This window comes from Plectropomus leopardus, chromosome 2 (assembly GCF_026936395.1).
Source record: "Plectropomus leopardus strain MGB_pleo_1.0 chromosome 2, ASM2693639v1, whole genome shotgun sequence".
Lineage (NCBI taxonomy): Eukaryota > Metazoa > Chordata > Actinopteri > Perciformes > Serranidae > Plectropomus > Plectropomus leopardus.
This window is the reverse complement of record NC_142177.1, coordinates 33,506,785-33,526,071: the sequence shown is the minus strand read 5'-3', so window position 1 is coordinate 33,526,071 and position 19,287 is coordinate 33,506,785. Positions and strand designations below refer to the sequence as shown.

General features: G+C 39.6%; 2 protein-coding genes across 3 annotated transcripts in view; one reads left to right on the top strand and one right to left on the bottom strand.

Annotated features, from left to right (window-relative positions):
- The window catches only part of ora1 (olfactory receptor class A related 1), a 261,847-nt gene that overhangs the window by 33,178 nt on the left and 209,382 nt on the right, over positions 1–19,287 (bottom strand). The window lies entirely within an intron of this gene.
- Positions 13,062–19,287, top strand: part of LOC121959677 (plexin-A2-like) — a 129,480-nt gene continuing 123,254 nt past the window's right edge. Inside the window, exon 1 of the mRNA XM_042509132.2 lies at positions 13,062–13,403. The gene's annotated coding sequence lies outside the window, so the exon portion shown is untranslated. The remainder of the gene's footprint in view (positions 13,404–19,287) is intronic.

The window sequence follows — 19,287 nt, the reverse complement described above, 5'->3', positions numbered from 1 at the left end:
TGGCAGTGATAGACATTTTCTTCACTTTTTTCTTTCAACTCTGGCACAGTGCAGTCCTCTGCCCCTTTTTGACCACACCGACTGACTCCGTCTTACACTTAAGAACCCAATTTTATATTTCACCACATTAATTTGCAGCCCCAGGGAAGGCTTCAATCTATTCCTACTGAATATTTACACTTGCAGTATCTTGGTCTGACAAGAAAATGCCAATTTACGTGGCACACAAAATTGCTTTCATCCAATAAGCCAGATGCAAATTAATTCCAGTAAAGAAGGTCAAACATATTCAAGATTTTCTGAGCCCTCTTTAATAAAAAGGGTCTGATGTTGGTCTAAATATGGAAGCGCTATTAAAATACTTTGCACACTGCCCTGTGTGCTGCCTTCTATCACATTCCTAATAGCTTTTGATTTTCCTACACGATAACAAAATATGGTATCTCTTAGATTCACTTTGAATTGATAAAAATCTAATTCATCTGCTTGACAAAATTCACTCCCCCCAAAAAACGAGCTTGACATTTTACTGAAGAACTCATGCATACATAGATCTCAAATGTGTGCAGTGGGCAGGTTACCAGAACAATTTGGCTTGAGGAGTGCATCCTGCTCCACAGGATCTGGGGGAAATGCTGAGTGGGCTGATCAAGTGCTTTCCACCTGTTCGCAGAGGGATTGACCTCCAGGAACAGGTAGACATCCCAGCAGGGCGAGTTAATGTTCAAGCCAAGCAGGCAGCTAATTCACAGCCAAACGATGAAGCCATAAACTAAGTTTGGAAAAGAAGAGCTAAATTCAAACCCCAAAATTTAAATAGGGACAAAATGTGGCAGAAAGTAGGATGGATAGAAAATACCCCCGAAGCCGTGAAAATACAAAACCCACAGCTTCATTACATTTGTATATTATTATCTAGCAGATACTTCATGTTTCTCAACGGCGCTGTGGTGAAGATGCAGCTATGTTTTGGCACAAAACCCACGTGGTTATGGTCAGTAAAGATCAGGATTTAGCTTAAAACACCCACATTCGGTGGCACAAAACTCACTGCAACAGCAGAGACAGGTCAGTTAAAAACACTTTGATGGCTCAAACGCAGCTGAGAAACGCTGCAATGTGCCACTACAAACACTCAGGTTCTATAAAAACACTCCCAAGTTCTGTGCCACAAATGCAGCTGGAAAATGGCCCAATGTGCCACTTAACTCAGGTTCAGTGGCTGAAACACAGCTGGGAAATGCTGCGATGTGCTGCTAAAAACGTTCAGGTTCAATATAAAACAGTGCAGTTCTGTGCATCAAATTCTGCTGGAACATGATTGTGAAAAACAAGGTATGGTGGCTCAAACGCAGCTGGGAAATACTACAATGTGCAGCTAAAAATACCTACATCTGGTAAAAAACACCAAGGTGTGGTGCTACAAATGTTGTGGGTAAACAATGTGCTGCAAAAACACCCTGGTTTGGTAAAAAAAAAAAGTCTCAGTGCCACAAATGCAGCTGGAAAAGCAGGGATAGGTTGGTGAAAAACAACCAGGTTGTGTGGCTCAGATGTCTTTAAAAAACATCCAGGGTTAGTACATATTTTATTTTATTTCAGCCGCTGGGAAACAATGAAATTTGCTACCAAAATAAACCCCAAAAATACACTTAGGTTTGGTGCTACAAACACCAGTGGAAATACCACAGCTTGGCGGACATCTCGCCTATACGTCACATACCGTCCACCATCCCCTCCACCCTATGATGACAAAGTCAGCTCATATACTATGTCAATTTAGAAAAGCTGAGATGATACATATGAAATGTTAAAATGTAAAATATTAATGATCTGCAGAATTGTATACCAACATTTTCTTCAGGTGTCTGGACTGAAGGTGCCATCTGATATTTTAGGCAGAACTGAATCATGCAACTAATAAAGAGTAACCCAAAAAGTACATAAGATTTGTCAGATATATCTTCATTTTCAAAGAGCCCTGACTGATTTACAAAAAAAGAGTAATACATCCATATTTGCAGCTATTAAGAGCCTCTGAGAGGAAGATAAATCTCAGCAGGACAACATCGGTTCATATGTCTAAGGGTTCAGAAAACATGAGCGCTTTCTTAAAATAACCGAACGAGACTGGAGGCATTTATATTCCACATTACTGACCTAAAAGTTTAGTTTCAACTCAACATCGCTGCAAAATTATTCCGGTCTTCCACTTCTGCTTAGTTTTCTCAAAATTTACAGTATTGATTTATCTCATTATAAGCGCTCGAATAAATAGGGAGCCACAAAATGTCAGCAAATGTCAGCTGATGAAAATGCATGACTGATGGGCAGAACTGTGTGTTTTCATTTCACATTCACACACAATTGGCTCTCGCTGTCTGCCTCCCGGCTCCTTAATGCTACGAGATGCGGCATCCTGCAAAATACCTTCAGAGTCAATGAGGGTAATAAACTGATGATAAACACTGTGCTCACATAAACAGATCAGAGAACTTCATTGACACACTGTTGTAACTGAGGAAAGGGTCAATTTACTCCAAATTCAATCAGCGGAGGAGGTGGATTGTTTATGAGGTTCATAAATCTTTCGCTCTATTTCTATTCTGTCAAGAACTTGTGAATGAAGTGTCTGTCATTAGTTTATTATGTTCATTTTAATCTAATTTGTGAATTTAGTGAGCTGAATATGAACTGAGCAAGAAGATGTGAGTGTGTAAAACCTCAGCTGTGTTTGCACTCAAACTTGACACATCCGCACCTACAGTGACTCTTCATTTTACACTTTGTTTCATCTTCAATGACACTGTGACTCAATTCTTATTCACTGAATGAAAGCTTTAACATTTATGGCTTGAAAGTCCTTGGTAAGTCTTTCAAAGAGGAAAATCTATACAAAAAGTGAAATCGTTCACATATTATACAGCAAACTCTTTTTATGAACAACCTCTCATGCCTTTTGATGGGACTGCGTCATACTGATATATTAAACTTTACAAATCATCCTATTTTGATATCATTATCACAGTGGTTCTCTTTTTATTTTATCATTTTACTAAAGCTCCTTTTCCACTGCACAAAAAACCTGCAAACACTGCTAACTTATGGTCTTTTGACGTCCGGGTCAAATGACTCGGCAGTAGTCACGAGTATTTATTGGCTTTGGCTTCGATCGGCATTGATGGAAACACAACACCTGCATGAACGGGCTAATTTTAGCCCCTTAACTGGCGAGATGAAATGCGAGCCACCACAAAACACCGTCTGTCTCCGCCCAAGCAACGCTCAAACATCGATCCATATTAGTGTGCATCGAGTTAGAAACTGAGACTGAATAAGAGATATAAAAAAAGTAACTACAGTTAAGTTTTTAAAGGCCTCTGTGCTGCTGTCTCATAAGGCTGTGACACACAAATTAATACCGGAAAACTAGCGTCGACAAAAGCCCTGTGCTGCATTGCCCGTCGCTGTGTCTCGGCCAAAAAGTTGCACAGGAACACACCAAACCAACGGCCAACAAGCATGTATGTTCTGTGCCTGTGTGAGAGGAGATACCCCTCTATGCCAGCAGATGGCCGGAAACTGTAGTAGCAATTTAAAACCGGACACCGGAAGACCGTGATATTGCTAGTTAGTTAGTTATGCATAATTTTAAGCCTCATAGGATAGAATAGGATATGATTGATATGATATATGATATGATATGATATGATATGATATGATATGATATGATATGATATGATATGATAAGATATGATATGAGTCACTTTATTAAACTCCAAGAGGGAAATTGGTTTGCCACAATAGACATGAAACAAAAACAAAATATATGCAGTATGTAAACAAAAACACAGACAGAATCCACACGTGATCACCAGGCAGAGGCATCGAACAGGAGCACATAGTTCCACTGCAACAACAACAGCAATACGGACAACAAAAACAAAAACAAGGGAGCCACTAAAACCAACAACAGCGACAGTCAAAGGGGCGGGGTATCATATTAACACAAAGTGCTAAATACCATCTTCATCAAACAGTAAGTAGACAACAACACCAACAAAGGTCATACCTGCATACAATAAATGTACCTGTCCTCAGCAGTGATTCTGCCGCCCCAACAGACAACAGCATAGAAAAAAACACGTTATAAAAAACATGTAACTGTAGTGTATTTTCAGTTTTTGGCACTTCAGGTACGCTACTCATGCAAACATTTAAATAGTACGTTCAGGTGAAAATAAATGTGTTTGGGAAGTACTGAGCATGCGTCTGGATAAAGGAGACTTGGATGTTACTGCACGAGTTGTGTTTGTAAACCGATGTTTCGATATAGTTTTGCTGTTGTTAAAAGCAGTTGCCTATGACTTCAATTCATCCTGAATGTTCATCATTTTTGGTTTCTTCATTCACCCCAAGCATGCCACAAAAACAATGTTTTCTCCACAAATTTAATATAACACAAAATGAGTAGTGATATACTAATAATTGTTGTCTGAAGTAGTCCTTAAATATTATCCTTTATTTGGATCCCCATGAGCTTCTAAAGTGGCCACAAGTCTCCCTGGGGTCTATGCGCAAACAGTTTCATTAAAAACAAATAACATTTAATTTTGTGTGAAATCGATACAAGAAGAACTTCAGCCACCATTTCTGAACAAAGACAGAAAGGCGTCTCATCTACAGATATTAAAACTTAATGAAAAGAACCAAAGTAAAAAGATGATATAGCATCAGTTGTTCGGTTGAACATTGATTTTTAAAAGGTTAAATACAAAAAGACCACGGAGACGATCACAAAGATAGATTTAAGCCATGACCAAAATATTAAACTAAACAAAATCCCAAAGCCCTGATACTCTGCTGTATGTGTAAAAACCTTTTAGTTTGTAAATGAGTTGACACTCGAGTGTTTGCATATTGCTGGAGTGTGAATTTAGAGGATTGTTTATGATTTAAATAATTAGTTGTTCATCTAAATGCATCAAGTCAGTGTTGTCGAACAAGGAAACTGATTGATTTAATGAGACTGAGTGGAAGCATCAGTGCTTGTATTCTTGAAGTTAAATTTCCCACGGGACATGACAAAAGCTATGCTGACTTTTGAATTAAAGTCAAAGATTTTAATTTGAAAAATCAGAACTAATAGGTCTACAATACATATGATTGTATCTCTAATGTAAGTTATTTCATATCAGGTAATTTCTTCTTTCTCCTGCATGTTGAGTTTGTATCAAGTTTTAATGTTTTGGATGTCAAAAAGGTCATTTCTCATGTGTGTTAGTGTGTTTTACGCATAATGACACGCAGGCGGTGGATAAGATAAAAAAACACAAGAGCTTTCTCTGGTTTTAACCTCTCTTTTACAGGTTTATGTAAATCAGAGCTTTATGATCTTGGAACATGGGAACATCATGAGAGAACCGTGTTGGCAGCTCCGGGTGCATCTGGTCCTCCAAAATGTTTTAATATTCATTAACTGCTAAAACATGATCATCTAACCCGGTGACCCCCGCCACATGGCTGCCAGGCTCATCAACAGATCCAGTGTGTTAGGTGTTAATGAGACGTTGTTTCTGTTAATGTACAACTACTTGAGAAAAATTCAACATCCATTTTTACTTTGTACAACAGATGGTTTGTTAAGATCTGCCCCACTTAGTTACTGTTGCTATACCTGTAGGTGCAAAGCATGGATGTATAAAGAGAACTGGATACAGAGTTGGAGGCGGGGCTCCGCTCAGGCATTACTCACATTGATATTTTTAAAAGCAAAGTCAAGACCTACCTTTTTAGTTTGGCTTTTAATTGAAATTATGTATCTATTGACTATTTGTACATTTTTATTCAGTTTTACTTCTTGGTATAATAATATTATTACTCGTAACATTTATTTTGTTATTTAACTTTACTTATTTTACTGCTTAAAGAAATGTATCAACTAATTTTCAGACATCTTTTTCACAATGCAAGTCTATGGGGGGAAAGTCTTTTTGGGCTCAATAGAATCACATGACGAGCTCCGAATGGTTATTCTCATTTGGTCACAATGTAAAATTGGCTTTTTCACACTTTCAAAACATATTTAAAAATTCACACATCTGGACGTGTTGATGTAAAATGTTTTCACACTTTCAGATATAATCACACAGCTACAATACTTATGACCCTCCTATATTTCCATATATTTATATTTTCATTGTTTCCTTTCTTTTTTTTCGTCTTTTTTTTTACATGTCCAAAATAAACTTCAATTTCAAATTTGCGAATCCTAAGATCCTATGCTCTCTATGACTGGCAAGAACTCCTTGTCTTCGTTAGTTGGATTGGTTAGCTTTAGGCAAGAGGAGGACGATTAATTAGGGGTTAGGGTAGGAATGTCAGGGTAAGCCAGTCAGAGGCAGAGCAAGACCGACCATCCTTTCGCTATCTGAATTTCACAAGCAAGAAATTCACAAGCTTGAGAGACCTGCCATACCCAGTGGTGGCTGCTCAGCTATGATTGGACAACTATGAAGTAATTAGCAGGTAATTGATCACATTTTAGGTTTTGTTCCCTTTAAACCATTTTCCAACCCTGCTACGTCGGGCTTTGTGAAGCATTTTTTATTGAAACTCTGTATCTGAAGTGTTAAATAGCAGTGTGAGGTTTGAGGATGCACCTTTAGCAGCTATCAGAGCTTTTCTCTGGCTGTTGGTGAGCGCTGGATTTTGACTGCTGTTCTTGTTTGCAGCTCAGTGTGTCTGGCAGATATCATGACAGTTTCCCATGTTGCATCACGCGACACAGCAGGTTTTGAGGCTGATATCTGCAGTTCAGAGTAACAACTATATTTATCACGCTAGATGTCTCATAGTGCCTGGAAAATGTTCTGAGGTAGTATTATCTCAACTGAGTCTTAATTGTTTCTAGTTGCTTAATGAAGTAAATGGCATCGCTGTTATTCATGTGTGTATATTTTATGGGAAATAGAATGGAAACAATGTGGACCATTTTACTTCTCAGACGCACTGTTGTTCTGTCTGTGATCTCAGGTTGTCTAACACATTTTGAATTTATGTATGTGGAGTCAGAAGTATAAGAAAGCTTTATCTGCTATTCAGTTTTGCTCCTAAACTGACCACAGAATGATTCTTTTCCCCAGACGTCTTCTAAGCGTTTATCTAATCCAGAAAATGTTTTGTTACTTTACGGATAATGCTGGCAAAATTCTTTATTTTTGTTATTGTCAACAAATCCCTTGAAAAGACCAAAACCGACAGTGTTGCTCAATTCTTTGCATTCTGCAGCCTTTCTGTGGCACTCAGACCTGAGCCCGTTTGTTGTTGAAGACAAAAGCCTTTAAAAACAAATCAGAAAGTTAATGAAACTCAGAATCAAAAGATCGAATAACTTCCTAAAACTTCCAGCTGGGCACTGTTGTTTTCATCAACGGTTACTAAAACAGGAAACTATTTTCAGCCACGGATTAGTACTCATTTGATGCTTGAGTGAGTATTTATAGCAGCAGTGCCATGTGTGGGTTCAAATCAAAATAAACTACAGTGCCCATGTTTATGGTAATGAAGGGAAGTGTTACGCCCTGGCTCAATGATGTGTTTTTAAAGGAGCACTTCACTTGCTAAATGACCATTTGTGTTGGACAGCAGATTTAGCGTGGTGCAAGGAATCCGGTGATACTAATCACGCCATGCTTGCTTCTCAGTAAGGGGGCTAAATAACGCTCCAAAGAGAGGCTTAATCTTGCTGATGGAAAACGGCAAGGCAATGTCACAGGAGTCCGCTGACCTCTGACCTCAAAATATCAGAATGAAAACTGCTTTAACTTGTCAGTTTTGACTGTTAAAAAACTGTTTTGAAATGCAAACTCATTGGAATTGAAAACATGTAATTACGGAATGAGATTAATCGCAATTAACAATTGAAATTTAATTTTAAAGAAGTAATACAGTAAGACACCCCTCTATCCTTGGACCCTGACAGAGACTAAGGAAAAACCTTAACAGGGGGGAATCCATGTGTTTGGGAAGATTACATCTGGATAAATACGATTTGGATTATACTGCACAAGTTGTGTAAAAGTTTGGTTGTGGATGTTTTGATAAAGTCTTGCTGTTGTTCAACACGAAAATTTAATCTTTTCCAGTTTGGAGACTTTTTGTTTATATGAGAAAAAAGTTTTCTTCACAAATCAAAGGTAACACGAGGTGGGTAACTGATATACAAATAAGCATTTTGTGGGTGAAGTATTGCCTTTATAGTTTTGGGGGGAAAACACTGAAGTCTATGGCACAGAGGAATAAACAATATTAGGCACTGGAGGTTTGAGACAGCCATAAAAGCACAAACAAGCAGTCTAACCTGAAAAATGCACCTGGTTTGACTTTTCTTTTGGGTGGAAAACATGTCTGATAATGTTTGCATGGACAATAGAGAAGAGGAATTTAAATGAAAAGCCTAAATGGGGACAAGTGACAAGGGGATAGATAATTGTTTTCCTGCACAGGACTCCTTTTGATGAATGTCTCATTATAATCTGGAGATGATGGATGTGAGTTGGATAAAGCCTGGTGTGTATATGTGACTATTTAGGCAAAATGAGGGATATGAGAGCCTCTCAGTCCTATTCTTTGCACAGTGAGGTGTAACCGTTCGGAGTGAAAGGTTTTAATGGCTTTCAGTTGTTATTATTCTGTGTGTTATGACAGCTTGATTGGGCCTGCGGTCTTATTTCATTGCTGTTCCATTTGCATGCACCTCCCTTTGCCGCCTTCCACAGCTTTGTGTTGTTATGGTAATTTTCATGAAGTAGATTGCATCTAGCTGGCTGCTCCACTTGGGTCCTGTCTGTGGGAGAAGCCCGCAGCAACAGCATAATAATCATAATGAACACATCTCTACTGTGTGAGAGGCTACAGTTAGGGTTAGAGTTCATTTCGGAGAAGCACGCAGGCTAACAATCGTTCAACGGATCAGCCAACCAAGTGCCCCCACTGTGGTACATTAAGAAAAGAATGAAGAGTGCAATTTTGGTGTTTAGCGTTATTTTACTATCCATAACCTGAGTTCATGATTATTACTACCATCTACTGCATATGACATCTTTTGCAAGTCTGTCTGTCCTGGAAGAGAGATATGATTGTCTCTTGCGTTTCCTGAAAGTTTTTTTTCGAGGCTAGTTTATAGTTTTGTAACATGTCAACAGCTTATTAGTTGAGATTCAACAATTCAACTGTTTCACTTTGTCTGTAGATGTTTATCTAGAGAGTATGCTTGACAATTCAACTACATACTTGCGAATAGTTCAAGTTCAACTAAATTATTCAGAGAATATGTAGGCGTATTCAAATATTGTCACATATATTCTCAACAGTAGATTATCTGTGTGTAAACATCTACTGAATATAACCTGCAGGTAGACTAGCCTGATAATGCCTTACCTTTACAGAGTCTGTGTGGACAAGAGCTGCGACAAACATTTGTTCTGAGCAGGACTTTTTAAGGCTGAAAACAAAACTCCCAGCAGTATAAGAGTTACGATCATATTGCACAATTCTTCACCTCCTGATTTTGGTCCTTTGCCAACATTTGTTGCCAACACAGGAAGTAGTGTGTCCTTTACAGTGAGGAGGAAATTAAGAGTGTCAAGGGCGAATGAGAGCGGCGTCCATGTTCAGCCACAGACCTGCAATTACTGTTTGCCTGTTTATTAACCATTCCCAAGTGTTTTGGGGTCTCTAACCCTAACCATTCTGCAACCATAATTTATATGCCTTTATGGCGATCTTTCCCCAGCTGTAATTTTTTGTGTCTTTTTATGATCATTTTGTTTCACTGCGTCTCCTTGTGGTTGTTTTGAGTTTGAGTTTCTTGTTAGGGTCTATTTGAGGTAAATATGCGTCTCTTTGATGTAATTTTGTGTCTTTTTTGGTCGTTTTGTGTAATGAAGTATTCATTTTGTGTCTCCTGTGGTTGTTTTGCGTCTCTTTGCAGTTGTTTTGAATCTCTTTGTGGTTGTTTTGTGTCTTTTTGTAGTTATTAGGGTCCATTCTGGGTAATTTTGTTTTATGTAATTTTGTGACTTTTTTGGTAATTTTATATGGCTTTGCATGCATTTTGTGACTCCTGTGATTGTTTTGTGTCTCCATGTGGTTTTTGTGTATCACGTTATGGTTATTTTATATATGTAAAAGCAGGAATTTTAAATGTCTGCACCTGACGTAAAAAGATTGTGCAATGAATTTCCACAACTGATTTTTATGGGGAAACCAAACAGCACTTTCCTATTTCAACAATAATGAGATATTTCAAAGAGAATCCTGTTTCCTGCATTGGCAGCAGTCTCATTCAGATGCTCTTCATTTGAGCAGCTAACCTGTGGCTTCTCCTCTCGCTGAGTTCTCTCCAGAGTCTTACACACACTTTGCCGGTGCTACACTTGAAGGAGTGATAACACCAGTTTTGCACAGCAACTTGAAAACTAATTAACAACTGCGATTGCCCTTGAATTAGACAGTAGTGAGTGATTCGAAATAACAATCTTCAACAATCCAGTTCCACTCACAGACTTCAGCGCTTCCTTCACCAGCACTGACAGACGGCACAACTGCCGTCATACAAGCATGAATCCCCGTGCTGAGCTTGGTATTTATTGCAACATATGTAATGTACTTTCCAGCACAACTGGTAGCTCCTTTTCTGGTGAATCTGATAAAAAGACTGCAATTTGGAGAAAAGTAGCATTTAAATCTATATAAAGAGGTAATCTAACAATTACATGACTTGTTACAAGCAAAATCACATTAGTACACGCCTTTAAAAGCCAACACATTTGCATGAAAAAGCTTTTAATTCTGAGCTTTTTCTTCTCACCTGAAAGTGTATTTCCCTCCAGCTATGTGTGCATCTGCATACCTATTTCCAGCACTGTGAATGTGCCTGCCTCAGGTGTATGTTTGCATATGTGTTTGTACGTCTGCAGGCTTGTGTGTTTTACAGTATGTGTTTGTGTGTGTGTAACATGGCCTCATGAACCCCAGCATCTGATGTGGGGCCAGTGACGAGTAAAGCTGCCATCTGCTCAGCCCTGAGGGAGTCCGCCGGCCACCCAGAGCTGCTCGCCCCTAACAGGTAGCCCGTCTGACATCTCCAACTCATCTCCAACCCGCCAAACGACAGATAATGAGGGGGCAGACAGCTGGCCGACAGACCCCGTGTGCCCACCCCCCTTCCTCCCACCAACACCAGGAAAACTGCCGACTGAGCTTTTCAGCAGCGTAAGCAGTTCTCTGATAGTTTCATCTGGAAAGGCTGCTGCCTGACTGCGTGTGTATGTGTGTGTGCAGTTTTCCTTCAAAGTCAGGAACATAAATGCATCAAACGAATAAACCTACTTACTGAACACTCACACGTGATCTTATATTTGAAGCAGAACACAACTTAATAATGATGCTTCTTCTGTAAAACAAAGGCTCTGTGTGGAGAGAGGTGTGTAGTTGCATCTTTCAGCCTACAGATGGTAGTATTTCAAAGGATACTTAGTGTGTATTCTGCTGTATTCATTTTGTGTGTCTCTTTGAGGCAATTTTGTAATTCCTTGCTGTTGTTTCGAGTCTTTTTGTGAGTTGTTTGGATCTATCTGAGGTACTTTTGTGTCTTATTGTTGTAAGCCTTTGATCATTTTTGTCTCTTTAAAGTCATTTATGTGTCTTTTTCATATGTTTTGTGTTGCTTTGTGGTCATTTTGTGTCTCCTTGTGTATGTTTTGTGTCTCTGGTGTAATATTGTGTCTTTTCTGATTATTTTGTATTGCTTTCATTCATTTTGTGTCTCCTTGTGGTTGTTTCGGGTCTTTTTGTAGTCATTTTGGTCTATTGGAAGTAATTTCATGTCTTACTGTGGTAATTTTGTGTATCTTTGAAGTATTTGTGTCTTTTTTGGCTGTTTTTGTTTCACTTTCTATTCATTTTCTGCTTCCCTTTGATCATTTTGTGTATCTTTATAATCATTTTGCATAACTTTGTTGTAATTTTGTGTCTCTTTGTGGTCATTTTGTGTCTCACTGTAGTCTTTTTGTGGTTGTTTTGTTTCATTTTGCAGATATTTGGGTCTATTCAAGGTCATTTTGTGTCCTGTTGCAGTAAATTTTTGTCACTTTGATGTAATTTTGTGTCTTTTTGTGTTGCTTTATAGTCATCGTGTTTCTCCTTTTGGTTGTTTTGTGTCTCATTTGAATTATTTTGTGTCTTTTTGTGGTTGCTTGGGTCTATCTGAGGCGATTTCATGTCCTGTTGTTATTTTGTATTTCTTGGTGGTTGTTTTGCCCAATTTAGAGATATTTTGTATCTTTCTACACTTCCTTTGTCATTTTGAGTCTCTTCCTGGTCAGTAGGTGTTACTTTGAGTGACATTTTGCAAATGTAGGCCCTCTGACAATTCATCCATGCATTTATCTGCACATCAAATAAAACACATAAAGTCACTGTGAAAGGTTGTATCACTTCACAAAAACAGTCCTGACTTCCTGACACTGTCTGTCAGTGAGTGAGTGGGCCCAACCACTGAGCTGCAGTAACATAATTTCCTTTCACATTCTTCCAAACCAGATTTTAGGTTGACCTCAGATGATGAATACATGTCAAAAATATATAATAAACTAAAAATACAACCCATCTGTACACATGGAAGGCAGTCATTTTACAAACGCATGAAGATATCAATCATTTGACAAATAGGTCTATTTTACACTCTGACAGTATCTTCATCCTGTGTGCTGCTGATAACAGCAGGCTAGGTCCATTTTGTCTAAATATATTCGAATTTTATTTCTGTTGAATCTCTTTTACTTGTATTTTTCTCCATATTAAATAGGATACTTCTCATGTGCCTTGATGTATGCATCTATAAACACTTTGAGAAGTCCTCTTCGTGCCCTAAAGGACTAAATGTATTGCAGCGCGCTCAAGTTGTGCCAAAAGGATGACGCGACGGAGGCTGGGTCTAAAAGCGCACACTGTACGTGAGGTGCAAGTGAACTGATGGGTGACTTCATGTAGCACCGGCATCCACACCGCGAGAGAGGGAGAGAGAGAGAGAGAGAGAGAGAGAGAGAGAGAGAGAGAGAGAGAGGATGATCAATCTCTGAACTAGGCAGCGGGAGGGTCACTTGATACAGTCTCCTCCTCAGCGCCTGTCGGACGGAGAGATGCTCGCTGCTGTCCCGATGACTTTACAGGCTGTGCGTCGCGTGCAGCGCGTAGAATAAATTAACCGGCAGTTTTATCTCGCAGTATTTCCGCACAAATCCACTGACTGACTGAGCCCCGGGACGTTCCCCCTCCAAAAATCCCAGCGAAATATCCGGATCTGCGCTATTCATGAATGAGTCTCCTCTTATTTCAAGGTGAGTAGTCTCTCCTTTTCTGTGAGAGGCTGAGCAGCAGCCCGTAGTGCAGCCCGGCAGTGTGCAGGAGGGTAAAGTTGGGAAGACTTTACGCGCCCTCGGACGCAGTGTAAGACGTCCAGCAGCGTACACTATCAACAGAGGTGTTTTTAGAAACGTTGCATGTTGCAAATTATTTCTCCTGGCCACCTGAAGCAACCAACAGATGTGATGCTCTGCAGACAGAGCGACTGTAACTGCCTCAGCTTCAGCACCCGTCATAGACGGGAGGCAGAGCAGCTCTGTGCAGGTTTGGCGCAAATAAAACTGCGTTTTCAGAAGGATGTATTTCACTCCACTTTAGACAAAGCCCGCTGTAGCAGCCTGCCGGTGCAGATTTTTCCACAACTCTTTACACTTGTAGATTTTTCTGGGCAGCGGATCAGATCAGTTTTGTCATCAGGAGGATAGAGTGGAGTATTTAGCCTGGAGATAGTCAGTCCTCCAGTGCTGCCCTGCCCCCTGCAGCCGGAGCCCGTGCAGCCTTGGCAGCCGGGGCAGAGCAGAAGCCACTGGGACGCTGATAAGGCTGGGCAGGAGCAGAGATGGAGCCTGAAAGAACTAATGCACACACGCCTGTAGCAGTGCCAACCTCAACAATGCTGTTGACCAAGTGCATTTTTGTCCGAGCCCCCGTCTGTGTGTGTGTGCCTGTGTGTGTGTTTGGGGGGCTCCTAGAGGAGGGGGTGTTTGTTGGATTCACGGCTCTTTGACTCCCACCCCTCACACAAACCAGATGAACCCCTCTTCCCTCTGTATGCTCTTTCTGGTCCGGCTTATCTGGACGGCCAGTTGGACTAGCTTTTATTCTCCTGGCCCCTCCAGAGTGGCTAAAGCCTCTCATGGACAGAGAGAAAGAGAGAGAGAGATATTGGCTCTCCCCTCGGTGTGTTCATGCCAGTCTCACACTCCACCACTTTATCAGTTGCCTGCTAATTTTAGAATTTAAATGAATCTGCACATTAGTTCTGTCTCTCACTTTTGCTGCGTTTGACAGCAATAAATGAAACTGAGGTTTAAGTTGTGATGATTGCAGCTCATTTGGCACCAGTACTTTAAGGTTAACATCTAAACTCCGAGGTAGACCCATATTTTAAAGGGTCAGTTTGTCCAAAATACAAACAGACATATTTTCTGTCATAGCTCTTGGCGGTTTCTAGCCATGCAGTTACTTTTAGCGCTCATTTATGTTCAACGTTAAATACAGAGATGGACGGAGCAGGACCACTGGAAACTATTGGAGACAGTGTAGTGTAGTTCAGGCGAAATATGACTGTGGGAGACAAAGACAAAATTTAAATAATGGTGAAGTGGAACGAATCAGTAATACGTGGTGAAATTAGAGAAAAAAATTCTTAGTCTACATGTAGGGATGCATATAATGGCTGCACAGACCTCCACCACCTACAATGCTGCTTACGTTTAAAGGTACAACAATATTAATATTACGACCTCCTCTACTGTAGCCTCGCTTGTTGTCCTCTGAAGTTTTGACTCTGCTCTTTAGTGCCATCTATTAGTTCCATGTGCCAACATAAAGGACACATCGAAGTTTGAGTACACTGATGTTTCAAATATGTGAGAGGGACGTATCTATTTTTGTACGTAAAGGGAGTATGAATAAGGTTTTAGTCTTACCAGTATTTGTGCTCCCACACCAATACAGTTTAATGTGTTTAAAGGACAATTTTCACCTAAATGACATCTGAAAAATTTAAAATGTGCGCGTCCTGTTAGAAACAACTCAGGGTGATCCCCAGACCTGAAGAGTTTGAGTTGCAGGGTGGAAAATTGATCTGTTGTTTTGGTCAAAACTGATCAGATTGATGGAGCAACCGCTGGCGGAGGCGAGTAAAAGCCAACTTTTGACCAAGTTCAATGAATGGTTAAGTTTCTGTCACTGCGCCTGACATTCTGCCACTTCGTCTGTGCCCACAGTATGCTCCATGCTCCGAGAGTGCAGTGCTGTGAATAAAAAACGGTTTTTATACACTGCGAATGAATGGTCCAGCTCCATAAACATAATATCAGTGCATGGCAAGTAAATAAATGTGTGGGAAACCCTGCAGCTTTCTACTTCTAAAGAAATATTTTTTTGAATTCGGAGGTCTGTGGATCATCCAGTGTAAACAGTTTCTAGAAAGACAAGTTGCTGTTTTAGGTTTTTCAAGGTCATTTTTCAATGCTTTGAGAGTCCTAAACAAATTCCGCTCATGCCTTTGGGCAGCGACTGAAGTCACAGAGGCAGATACTACTTTCATGTCTAGGGTTGCAACTTTGCTTTATTTTCATTGTATGTTCATTATCTTTCGATGAATCCATTAATTTTTTGGTCTATAAAATGCCAGAAAATGGTGAGAAATGTTTTACAGAGCTCAAGATAAGATTCTTACGTCTTGTTTTGATTACAATCCATATATATTCAGTTTAATGTCATAGAGTAATAAAGAAACCAGAAAAAATTCACATTTTGGACGCTAGAAAAAAAAAATCCTGAAAACTGATTAATCTATTAAAAATTAGATGGCGATTTATTAAATAATTGACAAATGATTGACCAGAAAAGTTTAAGTGGTTGTTAGTAATTAGCATTGAGTACAAAATACTTAACAACTGCTGCCATTACAAATTTGTTGACTGGATTCAGAAAAATAATTAATTAATTGTATTTATATCAGTGATGGAATAAATCTACTTATATTTATTAAAGGACAAGTATGAAGAGGATTACAGATTATTAGATTGGTGGCAAAAAATATTTTTCTTATCCGATTCTTATTTTTAAAATATATATAGCCTTTGATGTTCAGATCCAGGGCTATTTACAAAACATTTGAGGCTGGTTTAAGAGTTGAGCAAACTCACACTTTAAGATCTTATATTTATGCCGTTTTCCACAATGTTAAGTCACATTGATCCTCTGTAGATTTGTCAAGCTTTTTTTTTAACCAGGTTTTGCAATGCTATTTTTGAATTTAGAGGGACTGCAAGTGAAACTGCATTATTTTGGAGTCTTTTGACCCCGGAGACAACGCCGGACCAGTGTAGGTGAAGTAATTTAGAACATCTGTCTCTGTCAAATTCACCCACAAGCCAGGAGTTAAGTGTTATCTCAGGCTCCTACAGAGATTAATGAGCTGTAGTGTAGCCTATGTTTGAGAAGACAGAAAAATAAAGAGAAAGAAATCAAGAACGCACCTCTGCCACAGCTGTGAAAAAACAGCTTCTGATTTAAATGACCGCCAGTTCAAAGCGTGACATTGATTTTAGAGTAATTTGAACATCGGGCAGCGCGATGTGGGTCAGGGGCAAAGGCGTCGTACAGTCGCTGCAATAGCACATCAGGAGAATTAGTGTATGTAACACAATTACACGGTGTGTGAGTGCACAGCAGCTCAGCACTACTACTACCAATAGCTGGAGACCCCCCACCTCCAAAACTCCCCTCCTCCCCCATCGCTGCCCCCGTTGCCAACGGAGACACTGATTAAACACGACTGTTCAGATGCTACAGCCCGAGGAGGAAGAAGAAGGAGAGCCCCTAGTGTGTGTGTATTGTGTGTGTGTGTGTGTTAGAGTTTGCATGTTCTGTGTGCACATGTGGATTGTGACTGCATAGGAGGATGTGCATTAGAAAGCAGGAGAGAAAGAGACGCAAAGGAGAAGAGAGCAGACGCAAATATGAAACTGACAGTGACACGAGATAGAACAAAATACTGCAGATCATCAAGCATGACCGATATGCTGTTGTCCTTACTCTTTTCTCTCCTTCATCCCCCTTTCAATCTTCACGCTTCCGCTTGTTTCAGTGTGGATGCACAGGTAGATAAAGGTGGAGAACAGGGATGAAACGGGGCAGAGAGGAGAGGAAGAGGTGGAGAAACATTGGTAGCGGGAGTGAGAAGGACTAATAAAGACAGAGAGATTAGGAGAGGGAGAGAGAGAGAGAGGTGGTAATAAACAGCAGAGGAGAGGAGTGAAAGGGAGGAGAGGTACAAGTGGAAAGCGTGCAGCTCACCTGCCAGATGGCAGCTTTGGCAGCACTCAGCATGCAGTGATGGCGGTCTTGCAATATGGTGCACCGCCTCCAGATTGTCACACCGTTGTTGATACAAACAGTGCAATAACTTTGCTGATGTGTGTGTTTTGCATGATTTTCTCTGGCACTGGTGTAAGCAGACAGCATATGGTAATAAAAAAAAAACTGACAAAGTTGAGGGAAGTCGTGTGTTTTTTTTTTTTTTACTCAGGAAAGAACTGACACATGACTTTTAAGTTTGACGAGTTTGTGAGCTGTTTTTTTTTCCTTAAAGGGGCACTTTAGTGATTTTACACACGAGGATCGGTTTACTCAACATGAGAAGTACAACTTATTTACACAGGTGCATAATGTTTTCTGTGGCTCTGGAGAAGCTTTGTAAAGTCTGCCAAAATAGGTGATATCATCAGGGTTTTCTAATTTTAGCAGGCGTCTGAGTTACAAATGCGGGTTGTGGAGTTTGAAAGACATGAAGATGCTATCAAGTTACATGATGAGAAATTCAGGATCCAGTGTTGACTAGGCTTGGGTGGTATTTCATACTAGCGGTCTCATATCATCTTTGCTGATTACTGATATCTGCTGATATCTGGCATTTTGCTGATTATCTGTATCAGCATTTTATATTAATGATTGTCGATACAATTAATTAATTAAAAAGTGCAAAGAGGTCAGCATGGGAGGAACTTTTACTTTGTAAAACCTCAGGGAGCCATTTTAATGTATTAATTTTTTATTTAAATTTTCACTTGACTTTATATGATGTTGAACGTTTTACTTTTGATTAAACATTTTCGAAAGGTATTTAAAGAGTTTTGTGTTGGAGTGTGTTATATTCCAAAGTCTCAGTATTGACAGAAAGATTTTAGATTAAAGATTTTTTTATTTACTGTAAATGCATATTGATTCCAAATATTGGTTATCGGTCTCATTAACTACTAATAATCGGTATCAGTCCTGAAAAAAACAATATCAGTTGTCCCCTTTTTCATACCCTCCTGAAAACTTCACCAGGGTATACAGTATATGACGGTATAAGAGTGCAGCGCTAAACCTCCGACAGTGAGTTTGGTACTTAATTACAGCTTTTCAGACTAATAAATACACAATAAAAACGCACACAGCATTAAGCTGTTTACAGTCCTGTAACTTATCCCTCCACCACAAGATGTCGCAGCATCTTTCATTGGAAATGGTTGTTATTAGGAGATGTTGTCATATTTAATGCTCGCTAAATTATTGCAGGCCTTGTGGTGTTACGGTGTACACTTATTAATCTGCTCCTGTGGAGCTTGAATGTGCGTAAGTGCACGTTACCTGTGCACAGACTCATGTTTGTTGTTGTTGTATGTTCCTGTGTCATATTGTTTGTGCTTTTATGTGTATTTCCTATGTTTTTACACATGCTGCAACAAAAATTGCCTGCAGACTGAGCTCTGGTGGTGCATGCTGTGCACTACAATGAGTTTACAGAAAGAGGAGCCCCTGTATTTATGAAAGTATTGAAAAAAATACCTTCAGTATTTTTAAATACCTTGGTAAACAGTAATACTACCAAAGCCTAGTGTTAGGGAGATGAAGCCTCCTCTGCATGATACTGTCCCTGAACTCTGCAGAAGCACAATGCTAAACTTCTGAAGTACCAGTTAACTTGTCCTTTGTGTCAGGCTTGGATGGTTCCAACCTTTAATAACATCATTTTATACAACTCATGATGAGAGAACTAAAAAATAATCCTGAGAAATTTAAATGAGCTATTGATTACTATGTGAGAATTTCATATAGAAATAGAAATGCAAATCCTGG